The sequence below is a fragment of the Canis lupus genome, chromosome 6 (assembly GCF_011100685.1).
Source record: "Canis lupus familiaris isolate Mischka breed German Shepherd chromosome 6, alternate assembly UU_Cfam_GSD_1.0, whole genome shotgun sequence".
Classification (NCBI taxonomy): Eukaryota; Metazoa; Chordata; class Mammalia; order Carnivora; family Canidae; genus Canis; species Canis lupus.
Window position 1 is genome coordinate 39,103,957 of NC_049227.1, and position 12,417 is coordinate 39,116,373.

At 45.3% G+C, this 12,417-nt stretch overlaps 1 protein-coding gene across 1 annotated transcript in view; it reads right to left on the reverse strand.

Annotated features, from left to right (window-relative positions):
• LOC100683063 (ATP-binding cassette sub-family A member 17-like) overlaps positions 1-12,171 on the reverse strand; it is a gene marked incomplete at its 3' end in the record, with an annotated part of 77,908 nt that extends 65,737 nt beyond the window's left edge. The window contains exon 1 of the mRNA XM_038540710.1: positions 11,908-12,171. The remainder of the gene's footprint in view (positions 1-11,907) is intronic.
• Between the last annotated feature and the right edge of the window lie 246 nt (positions 12,172-12,417).

Below are 12,417 nucleotides of genomic sequence, written 5' to 3' on the forward strand. Positions count from 1 at the left end.
CTCCAGAATAGACCACACACTGGGTCACAAATAAGGTCTCAACCAATACCGAAAGATTGGGATTGTCCCCTGCATATTTTCAGACCATAATGCTTTGAAACTAGAACTAAATCACAAGAAGAAATTTGGAAGAAATTCAAACACGTGAAGGTTAAAGACCATCCTACTAAAAGATGAAAGGGTCAACCTGGAAATTAGAGAAGAATTAAAGATTCATGGAAACTAATCAGAATGAAGGTACAACCATTCAAAATCTTTGGGATACAGCAAAAGCAGTCCTGAGAGGGAAATACATCGCAATACAAGCATCCCTCAAAAAACTGGAAAAAAACTCAAATACACAAGCTAACCTTGCACCTAAAGGAACTGGAGAAAGAACAGCAAATAAAACCTACACCCAGCAGAAGAAGACAGTTAATAAAGATTCGAGCAGAACTCAATGAAATCGAGACCAGAAGAACTGTGGAACAGATCAACAAAACCAGGAGTTGGTCCTCTGAAAGAATTAATAAGATAGATAAACCATTAGCCAGCCTCATTAAAAACAAAAGAGAAAAGACTCAAATTAATAAAACAAGAGGGAGAGGGAGGGAGGGTGGGGCGGGGCAGGGAGAGAGGGACAAGCCTACTCTGTGCTGAGTGTGGAGCCTGATGCGGGGCTTGATCCCAGGACCCTGAAATCCCAATCTGAGCGGAAACCAAGAGTCAGACACTTAACCAAATGGGCTCCCCAGGCTCCCCTGAAGATACATTTTAAAGAGTCTAATTATGTGATGTGAATTTCACCTCCATTAAAAAAAAAAAAAAAGAGTGACTATAAGACACGTTTATATTAGCCATTGCTGCAGGCTTCTTGTCTGACAACCCCAACCACAGGTATTTATTTCCTACTCGTGGCTCTGCTGTCTCCTGGGATTGGCTGGACTCGTCTTCTAGGTTGATTATGGGCCAACGTGTGTCCCCTTCTCCACACTCTCCAACTGCTGTGTTGAAGTCCTAACCCCCAGGTCCTCAGCCTGTGGCTGTTTTTAGAGGCAGGGACTTTACAGAGGCCACGAAGGCCAAACGAGGCCGTGGCGGTGACCTGACCGTGTCCTGACAGTTTGAGGAAATGCGGGTGCCCAGAGGCAGCAGGGGTGCCGGGCACAGAGGAAAGACCACGGCGAGAGGACGAGCCCTGGGAAGCACCCCCTTTAAGCCACCTGCACGCCCAGGAGAGGGACTGAAATGGCAGGAAAAACCATCCTTGCGGGCACCTGGATCTTGCACTTTCAGCCTCCAGAACTGTGGAAAAATAAACTTATGCTGTGTAAGCCGCCCGGTGTGGCGTATTTTGTTGGGGCAGCTGGAGTGGACGGATGCAGGGCTGTTCTAAAAGTCTCCTCCGAGCTGGAGCATGTTGTTGGATGGCAAGAGGCCAACCCAAACCACATGAATGCATTTAAAGCATCTTCCCCCCACACTTGCTAACCGTTCCAACATCAAGGCAAGAGGGAAGGCAGCTGTCTCTGCTCTAGTGCGAGGCACTGTGACTCACATGGCAATGGGCATGGGCATAAAACTTAACACAAGGGAGAAAGACATAGGAGGGACATTACCCATCTGCCCAAACACCCAACATTTAGGTCTTCAGAAGCTGGTGTTAGCATTTGCCAGCCTTAACTCGTGCCATGTAGATGAGGAGGTACTTTGGCTCATTACAGGCCATCACAGATTATAAAAGAAAAACACTCAGACCATCAGAACACACGGTTTTCTCCAACCACACGTACAGCTCAATGGAATGAGACAGGACAATAGAGTAGATTGGGACGCCTGGCTGGCTCAGCTGTCTAGCATCTGCCTTTGGCTCAGGTTGTGACTCCAGGGTCCCAGGATCGAGTCCCACATGGGGCTCCCCGCATGGAGCTTGCTTCTCCCTCTGCCTGTGTCTCTGCCTCTCTCTGTGTGTCTCTCATGAATAAATAAACAAAATCTTTAAAGAGAAAAAAAAAGGAAACTAGAGTAGATGGAGGTTTTCATACTGAGCATCTTGTAGGATTTCTGATAATGCAGGTAGACTGTTCCTCCTAAGGTTTAATTCAATGTTTGTGACGTACAACAACTAGCAACTATGTGCTGAAGGCACTGTGTCCGGGCACATGCCATCATCAAAAGGTCAGTCCATAATAGGGGCGCTTGGCTGCTCCACCGGTGGAGCATGCAACTCTTGGTCTCGGGGTCTGAGTTCGAGCCCCATGCTGGATGTGGAGATAACGTAATAATTTTTTTAAAAAGACAGTAATAGAGTTCATCTTCTTGGAATTCAGCAGTTTCAAATAAACCTAGTAAAGGGTAATAACCTGCACAAAGGAAAACAGGATAGCACGCGGTAGAAAACGAGAATCAGAAGCTGCCCACGTAAGGGCAGCCAAACTGACAGATGAGACACATCCAGGAAGAGACCACAGGTACACAGTCACTTGATTTACAACAGAGCCGACAGGGCAGGACAGGGCAGCAGGGCCTTCTGACGGATGGCTCAGAGCTGGCCGGCTGTCGCCGCGGGAGACCAGGTATCCAACTCCTGCCTCCCACCGCACACAAAATACCAACTTCGGATGAAAGATCTAAATGGGAAGGGTGAAGGGAATAGGAAAGTGTATCGGTGACTTTGAGGGAGGCAGCGATTTCTTAAACACGACTCCGAGCCACTAAACATAAAGAACACTTGGGTAAACCAAACCACATCAAAATGAAAGATTTGTGTTCCACGGAAGACCCAGTGAGCAGAGCTATCTACAAGTCACCAAGAGAAAGGCAGACCCCGCGCAGCCCGGGGGGCTCAGTGGTTTAATGCTGCCTTTACCAGGGCGTGATCCTGAAGTCCTGGGATCAAGTCCCACATCGGGCTCCCTGCATGGAGCCTGCTTCTCCCTCTGCCTGTGTCTCTGCCTCCTTCCCTCTCTCTCTTTCTGTGTGTCATAAATAAATGAATAAAATCTTTTAAAAAATATTTTTAAGTCATCTCTACACACAACACGGGGCTCAAACCCACAACCCGGAGATCAAGGGTCACATGCTCTATTGACTGAGCCAGCCAGATCCCCATAAAATCTATTTTTTAAAAACTGTTTTAAGATTTTGTTATTTATTTATTCATGAAAGACAGAGAGAGAGGCAGAGACACAGGCAGAGGGAGAAGCAGGCTCCATGCAGGTAGCCCGACGTGGGACTCAATCCCGGGACTCCAGGATCATGCCCTGGGTCAAAGGCAGGCACCAAACCGCTGAGCCATCCAGGGATCCCTGATTTTTAAAAAACTGTTTTAACAAAACTGCATCAGCAGGAAAATTCATAACCCTAAGCCCCCCTTCATGATTAAATCAGAAAATTTAAAGCCCACAAAAATTAAAAATCCATTAGGAATATGTGCGATTTAAAAAAAAATTTTTTTTTAATTTATTTATGATAGTCACAGAGAGAGAGAGAGAGAGAGGCAGAGACACAGGCAGAGGGATAAGCAGGCTCCATGCACTGGGAGCCCGACGTGGGATTCGATCCCGGGTCTCCAGGATCGCGCCCTGGGCCAAAGGCAGGTGCCAAACCGCTGCGCCACCCAGGGATCCCAATATGTGCGATTTTAAAAAAATAATTTATTTACTTATTTGGGAGAGAGAGAGAGAGGGAGCGAGGGGATGGGGCAGAGAGACAGAGACTGTCAAGCTGACTCCACACTGAGCATGGAGCCTGAATCTGGGCTCCATCTCACGGTCCCGAGATCAAGACCTGAGCCGAAATCAAGAGTCAGATGCTTAACTAACTGAGCCACCCAGGTGCCCTGTGTGATTTTTTTTTTTTTTTTTTATCACACACACCACGACTGTTTAAACTAGTTCAGGGGCCTAGGTGCGCACAGTTATGCAGCTGGGCCATCTTCTTAGAGGTCATTATCATCTTTGTCACCCACTGTGAGGCATGTTAATGGCATGTGTGATGCTCTAGCTTAATGGCCCTGCCGTTGACAACAGGGAGGAGAGGCAGTACCTCCTTTCCTGATTATCTGGGAAAATAAAAGTCACCACAATCCAATACAGGAAAGCCAGATGTCATCCTATGCACGCTTTCTGTGCTGATGCACTTACACATCGTTTTTTAAATGCCACAGATTCTGGCCTGAAAAGGATCATTGGTAGAGAATGCATCACCACCTCTAGTCTGTGACAGCCTTTTCCGCAGAAAGAATGGTTTCTGTAATGTGTTCCCTGAACTCTGAATTTCTCAGAAACACAGATACTGTTTTATAGTAGAAAGTTTGGATTGGGGACACCTGGGGGGGGGGGGCGTTGTCAGCGGTTGAGCGTCTGCCTTCAGCTCAGGTTGTGGTCCCGGGGTCCTGGGATCGAGTCCCACATCGGTCTCCCTACAGGGAGCCTGCTTCTCCCTCTGCCCGTGTCTCTGTCTGTGTGTGTGTGTGTGTCTCTCATGAATAAATAAATTTTTAAAAAAAGATTCTCTCTCACTCCCTCTGCCCCTCCCCCCACTCACTTGCTCTTTCACTCTCAAATAAATAAATGAATAAATCTTAAAAAATTTAAAGACAGAGAGTGAGCAGGGTAAGGGTGGAGGGGTGGAGGGGCCGAGGGAGAATCTTAAGCAGGCTGTCTGCCCAGCCCAGGGCAGGGCTTGATCTCACAACCCTGAGATCATGACCTGAGCCAAAATCAAGAGTTGGATGCTCAACTGACTGAGCCATTCAGGTGTCCCTGGAGAGACATATTTTTGCATAGGAAGAGTCAATATGAAGATTATTAATTCTCCTAAATAAATCTGCAAATTTTACCATAAAGATTTCTTTTTTAAAAAAGATTTTATTTATTTGTTCACAAGAGACACAGAGAGAGAAGCAGAGACATAGGTAGAGGGAGAAGCGGACTCCCTGCAGGGGCCTGATGCAGGACTCAGTCTCAAGATCCCAGGATCATGCCCTGAGCTGAAGGCAGACACTCAACTGCTGAGCCACTTAGGCATCCCTATGATAAAGATTTCAACAGGATTTTAAAAAGAACCTGATTCAGAAGTCCATATAAGCACAAAAGTATGAAATCAGGCAAGAAAATTCTGAGACAGATAATAACCAGAAACTAAACAAATTTTTAAATTTGTTGTTATATAACTTCATTAATTAAAAAATATATCACCCTCGGATAGTAACAACTCAATAAAAAAAAAAGACTCTATATATATACCAAAGTATACATGGCAATTTGTTATGTGATAAAGAATACCCTTCAGGGATGGCTGGGTGGCTCAGTGGTTGGGTGGCTGCCTTCGGCTCAGATCATGATCCCAGGATCTGGGATCAAGTTCTGCATCCGGTTCCCTGCGAAGAGCCTGCTTCTCCCTCTGCCTATGTCTCTGTCTCTCTCTGTGTCTCTCATGGATAAATAAATCTTAAAAAAAAAAACTTCAAAATAACTGAATATTATTAGCAACAGTACTGATGCCTATTTGTTCAACAACCTAGGTGAAACCAATTCCTTGACAGACATGAACTACCAAAACTCACTCAAAAAGAAATAGGTATGGGACACCTGGGTGGCTCAGTGGTTGAGCGTCTGCCTTCGGCTCAGGGCGTGATCCTAGAGACCCGGGATTGAGTCCCACGTCAGGGCTCCCTGCATGGAGCCTGCTTCTCCCTCTGGCTATGTCTCTGCCTCTCTCTGTCTCTCATGAATAAATAAATAAAATCTTAAAAAAAGAAAGAAAGAAAGAAAAAGAAATAGGTAGCCTGTATAGTCCCCTGTCTACTCAAGAAATTATAGGGCAGCCCGCGTGGCTCAGCGGTTTAGTGCCACCTTCAGCAGGGCATGATCCCGGAGACCCGGGATCCAGGCCCCGTTGGACTCCCTGCATGGAGCCTGCTTCTTCCTCTGCCTGTGTCTCAGCCTCTCTTTCTCTGTCTCTCATGAATGAATAAATAAAATCTTTTTTTAAAATAAAGAAATCAGGGATCCCTGGGTGGCGCAGCGGTTTGGCGCCTGCCTTTGGCCCAGGGCGCGATCCTGGAGACCCGGGATCGAATCCCACGTCAGGCTCCCGGTGCATGGAGCCTGCTTCTCCCTCTGCCTGTGTCTCTGCCTCTCTCTCTCTCTCTCTCTCTCTCTCTCTCTCTCTCTGTGACTATCATAAATAAATAAAAATTAAAAAAAATAATAAAATAAAAAAATCATTAAAAAAATAAAAATAAATCAATTTATAGTTACACACATTCCAAGAAAGAAAACTCTGCCTCAGATGATTTTATTGGCAAATTCTAACATTTAAGGAAGAGATAATACTAATTCTACACAATCTCTTCCACAAAATAGAAGTGGGGTACTTCCCAACTCATTTTATGAGGTCAGCATTAGCTTGATACCAAAGCCAGACAAAAACATTACAAAAAAGATATATGTTAAAAAACAATAATAAGGCAAGAAGAAAGGTGTTTCTTCTCTCAGGTGTCATGGTTTTCCCAAGGAGTCTACCAAAAAAAATCTGCAACTAATACATTAGTTTAGCAAGGTCCTCAGAGACAAAGTCAATACACAAAAATCAGTTGTATTTCTATCGAGTAGTAAGGAACACGTGGAAAACCAAAGTTTTTTCAAGGTATCATTTGTGCTAATACTGATAAAATGAACTACTTATTAATAAATCCAACAGAATATGTGCAGAATCTAGATGAAAGAACACCAATGAAAGTTTTTTTTTTTTTTTTTAATGAAATAAATGGAAAGATATACCATACTCATGGACTGGAGAAGTCTGTATTAAGACATCAATTCTCCCAAACTGATTTTTAGAATCAATACAAACCCAATCCAAATCTCCATGGTATCATCAATAGGCATAAACCAACAAACGTTTTTTTTAAGATTATTTATTTATTCAGAGAGAGAGAGGCAGAGACACAAGCAGAGGGAGAAGCAGGCTCCATGCAGGGAGCCCCGACGTGGGACTCAATCACAGGTCTCCAGGATCACACTCCAGGCTGCAGGCAGCGCTAAACCGCTGCACCACCGGGACTGCCCAACCAACAGACTTTAAAATCCATATGAAATGGCAAAGGGACTAAAATAGCCAAAATCATTTTGAAAGAGGAACAAAACTGGATGACACATACTACTTCATTAATGCTACACTAGTCAAGATAATATAGTATTAGCTGAAGCATGGGCAGGCCAACTACTCAGGGGCCAAATGTAGCCCACTACAGCCCAGCCTGCAAATGAGACTGGTTTTGAATCCTTTCAGTGGTTGGAAGAACTTCCCCCAACCACTGTGACTGAGCACTGGATAGCTTTGAAGTTAGCTGTCGCAGTGCTTCTGTGTGAGACTTCTCCCACAGTACTGTCATTTTGATGACAGCCAACACTGTTTGAAGCACACGTACTGGCGGGCTGCTGTAAGCACTTCCCATGCTACCAAAAGATAAAACAAGAAGTGAAATTTCCATTCCTACACAAATTCACAGCAGGCAGGTATATCTTCCGAGCTCAGACTACAGCTCCAGCAGCATTTTCCACATCTTGGTGTATGTGCAAAGGAAATGTTCATATTTCAAAATCCATTTATTGGGGATCCCTGGGTGGCTCAGCGGTTTGGTGCCTGCTTTGGCCCAGGGGATGATCCTGGAGTCCTGGGATCGAGTCCTGCATCGGACCCCTGCATGGAGCCTGCTTCTCCCTCTGCCTGTGTCTCTGCCTCTCTCTCTCTCTCTCTCTCTGTGTGTGTCTCATGAATAAATAAATAAAATCTTAAAAAAAAACAAAATCCATTTATCTGTGCAATTGAGGATCTTCCACCTCACCCTCAATTTTTTGTAATTTATCTATAATGCAATGACATGCTTAAGGCAAAGTATCAAGAGAGGAATCTAACAGAATTCCATCAATGCCTTTCAAGTCATGAAGACACTCAGTTGAAATCATATTCATAGTGAGATACACAAAATCTCGTTACCCATTGACATTAACAGATTAACATTTAAAATAGGGGATCCCTGGGTGGCTCAGCGGTTTAGCGCCTGCCTTTGGCCCAGGGCGCGATCCTGGAGTCCCGGGATCGAGTTCCACGTCGGGCTCCCTGCATGGAGCCTGCTTCTCCCTCCTCCTGTGTCTCTGCCTCTCTCTCTCTCTCTCTCTCTCTCTCTCTCTCTCTCTCATAAATAAATAAATAAATAAATAAATAAATAAATAAATAAATAAATAAATCTTTAAAAAAATAATAATAAAATAAAATAAAATAAGATAAAATAAATTTGGATGGTAGGGAACACCATCTTTGAGCCCTGGCAAAGCAATATATTATCTTATAAAAAAAAAAAAGAACTCCATTGTTCTCATGAGTAGATACACATTGCAAAAGCAAAAACATTATGTTTAATTATATTAAAGTGACTAATAAAATTTTTTTTTGGAAACGAGTCTCATATAACAAGTATTTGTCTAATACCTTGAATTTTGCTTCTTGGCATGCAAAGCCTAAAACATTTGCTATCTGGCCCTTTACAGAAAAATTGTGCCATAGCCCAGACTAATAAAAGATCAAAGATACACACACAGACCAACAGAATAGAAGAGTTCAAAAACAGACCTTCACAAATATGGTCAATTTTTGACAAAGGTGCCATTCAATTAAAAAAAAAATCATTGTTTTAACAGAGGGTGGTGGGACAACTGGAATCATGTATCGGGGTAGGGTGGGGAACCACTATGACCGATACCTCAATCCATTATACAAAATCAGTTCAAAATACACCACAGACCTATGTGCAAAACCTAAAACCCTAAAACTTCTAGGGAAAAAAAGGAGAACATCCCTGTGACCTTGGATCAAGCAAAGATGCCTGAGATAGGACATGAAAAGCATAAAAGAAAAATTGGTAAGTTGGGCTTCCTTAAGATTGAAACTTCTTTCTCTGCATAAGATTAACAGGCCGAGAAAACAAGGTATAGACTGGGGAAAAATATTTGCAAATTGATTATCTGATAAAGGAGCTATATCCAGGGCATATACAACTCTCAAAATTCAACAGTAAGAAAATTAGCACCTGGGGCATCTGAGTGGCTCAGCAGTTGAGCCTCTGCCTTTGGCTCAGGTCGTGACCCGGGGGTTCTGGAATCAAGTCCCGCATTGGGCTCCCTGTGAGGAGCCTGCTTCTCCCTCTGCCCGTGTCTCTGCCTCTCTCTTGGTCTCTGATGAATACATAAATAAAATATTTTTTAAAAATTATCACCCAATTTATAAAGATGCTGCACCAAAAAGGATATATGTATGGCAAATAAGCCCATGAAAAGATGCTCAGCATCATCAGTCATTAGGAAAAGCAAATTTAAGCCACAATAAAATACCACTTCATAGCTACTAGAATGGTTGGGGGAAAATAATTTCTTTAAGTGGTGGCAAAGTTACAGAACAACTGGAACTCTTATATCCTGCAAAGCAAAACGATACAGCCATGTGGGAAAATATTTTGGCAGTTTCTTAGAGCTTCTTATAAAGCTAAACATATACTTCCATACGGTTCCATGATCTTATTCCTAAGTTTTACCCAACTAAACTGAGAATTTTTTTCAAATTCACAAAAGATTTTTTTACACAAGAACCTATATACAAATTATTATAGAAGGCTTTACTCAAAATCTAGGGATCCCTGGGTGGCGCAGCGGTTTGGCGCCTGCCTTTGGCCCAGGGCGCAATCCTGGAGACTCGGGATCGAATCCCACGTCGGGCTCCCGGTGCATGGAGCCTGCTTCTCCCTCTGCCTGTGTCTCTGCCTCTCTCTCTCTCTCTCTCTCTCTGTGTGTGTGACTATCATAAAATAAAAAAAAAATAAAAATAAATTGTTTAAAAAAAAAAAAAAAAGGAAGGCTTAACTCAAAATCTCCCCCCACCCCCACCACCACCAAAAAAACATAAAACAAAACAAAACAAAAACCAAAAACTAGGAACCGGGCCCTGGCTAAGCACCAAGCACTTTTTGAAGTATTCCATATGTTTCAATACTTCAAATCTTCACAGCTACCTACAAAGTGAGTACTATGGGTTCCCCACTTTACACAAAGTCGCTGAGGTATAAAGACGTCGCATGAGGCACTTAAGAGCCAGGATTTAATTTGAGGCTGCACGGCCCAAGGTCCACTATAATTACTATTATAGTAATTATAACGCCCCTCAATCGCTGAACAAAGGAGTGTGTTACAGCCCTTGGTCTAGAATGAAGCCTCCAATTGTTCCTATGGAAGCAATCAGAGAAGCTGTATTCTAAAATCCAGCATTAAATACCACCGACGTGGGCACAAAAAAGTCCATATATATGCATAGATAGGTACAGATGGATAGGAAGATAGAATGTGTCCCTGCAAAAGAAATAGGAGCTAACATATTGGTTCCATTTTTAAAATGCGTAGCGGGCGTGTAAGTAGATATCTATGTCAGCCAGCTTCTGCAATAACAAGGTTTACTGCCTTTCGTAGAGCTGTAGTTCAGGAGTGTCACCATGCACCTTAATTTTTCCATTGATCCTGAGAAGTGTCTGAGCTACGAGAACCCCAAAGAGTATCCCACATAACTTCTTGGCATGTTTTCACGCTGTGGGAATGTGAGTGATTTATATACCAGAGGCTGTCAGGGAGTCCAGGAGCCTGAACGCCCCGACACCTGGGCTCCAGTCTCACCTCTACTGTGTAACATTGAACAAATTATGGCCCCCATCTGGGACTTGGGGAGAGAACAACCTAGGTGGCACATCTAGGTTTAGTGGGCCTTGAGCGGCAAAGTGAATTTGAGGATCCATCAGAAGGGCCCAGCCTCCATGGCAGTGGTTTCTGAACAGGTGTCCAGAGCCTAGCATCTCCCCACAGAACGTCTTCCTTCACCAGGGGCCTTATACCCTCTCAGTTCATAATTACGATGACTGGTAATAATTACTGTGGAGGCACCCTAACAGCAAGGATCAAGAACCAAGGTGTCAATTAGTACCCTGCAGGTGTCTCTCCTGCTGCGCATGGTCCTTCTTCCCATACCCTCCTTCACCTTCCTTGTCAGGGAAATCCGACTCAGCCTGCTCTCTTCCCAGGTTTGGTCATGCAGAACCCTTTCAGGTGTAGAAAGGGCTGGAAAAAATTGCAAGGTGTAACCAGTCTAAGTTGGAAATGGCAAGGATTGGCTCTTGAAAGAAAAAAAGATTGAGTGAGGAAGACGCTGTTCAGCAGGTTCAGAGAGTCTCAGGGCAGACACCTGGGTTGAGAGGGAGGGACGGGGTGTGGTCTGGGAGCAATGATGGGGAGAGAGGGTTTTTAAGATACTGGCAGTACATTAATAATCTGCTCCTCCATCTCAGTTGTGATTGTGTCCAGTTGGGTTTTCTGTTTTTGTTTTTTGGTGTTTTGTTTGTTTTTGTCTGCTCATTACAGAGACCAGGCTATGGAACTCCCCCTGTACTTTGCGCACTACCACTTCCTTGGCATTTATGCGTTTTCTCATTTGACCCCAAAACAAAATATCTCTGTTTGGTATTATTACTAGCACTATTATCATTGATTTTAGGGATAGGAGATGGAAGCTCAGAAGGGTAAAATGACAAGCCTGAGCTAGGTAAGGGGTCAGGCCCAGATGTGAAGCCAGGTCTTCCAACTCTTTAATTCAGCAAATATTTACCAAGTGCCTCCCCTCTGCCAGACACTCTTGGACCCTGAGATGTAGCCACGAAGTAGACCAAGTGCTCTCCTCCTGGAGCCCCCCTTCTGGTGAGGGAGACAGAAGGAAGAGAAGCAGTAAAGGGTACCACCTCAGAGAGTAACAGGTAGGGAGACCCTCTATCGCTAATCCAGAAGGGTCTTGGGGTGGCTGAGACAGAAGGTTCCCAACTCAGGTCATTACTTTACGGTTCCATCGGTCGCGTCCTGGTCGCGGAGGTGCCGGAGCCAGGGCTGGTCGCAGGTGGCGCCCCAGGTGAGGCCGAGCAGCAGGTGCGCCCTGGACTGCCGCGGGGCGGGGGATTGGGGGGAGCACTGACACCGCCGAGCCGCCGAGCAGCAGGTGCGCCCCCTGGACAGCTGCGGGGTGGGGGGGGGAAGCACCCACCCCCCGGGCAGCAGGCGAGGGGCAGGTGCGCCTCTGCCGCGGAGGATCCTGAGTCGTAGGCTCCTGGCGGCGCTCAGTCGGGGCGTTGGGGACCCGAGTGGGCCAGCCCGCGGCAACTGTTGGCCTCGCGCCCAGTCCAGCCCTGCCCCTGCCACGCGACCTCAGCCCCCTCCCCCAGGTGACCCCAGCTGGGCCTCGGACCGCTGGTCCCAGGTGACACCTGCCCGGCCTCGTGACCTCTGTGCAGCAGGTGACTCTGCCCCCGCCTGGGGACACTCCCTTCCGCGGGGACCTCAGCCTGACCTG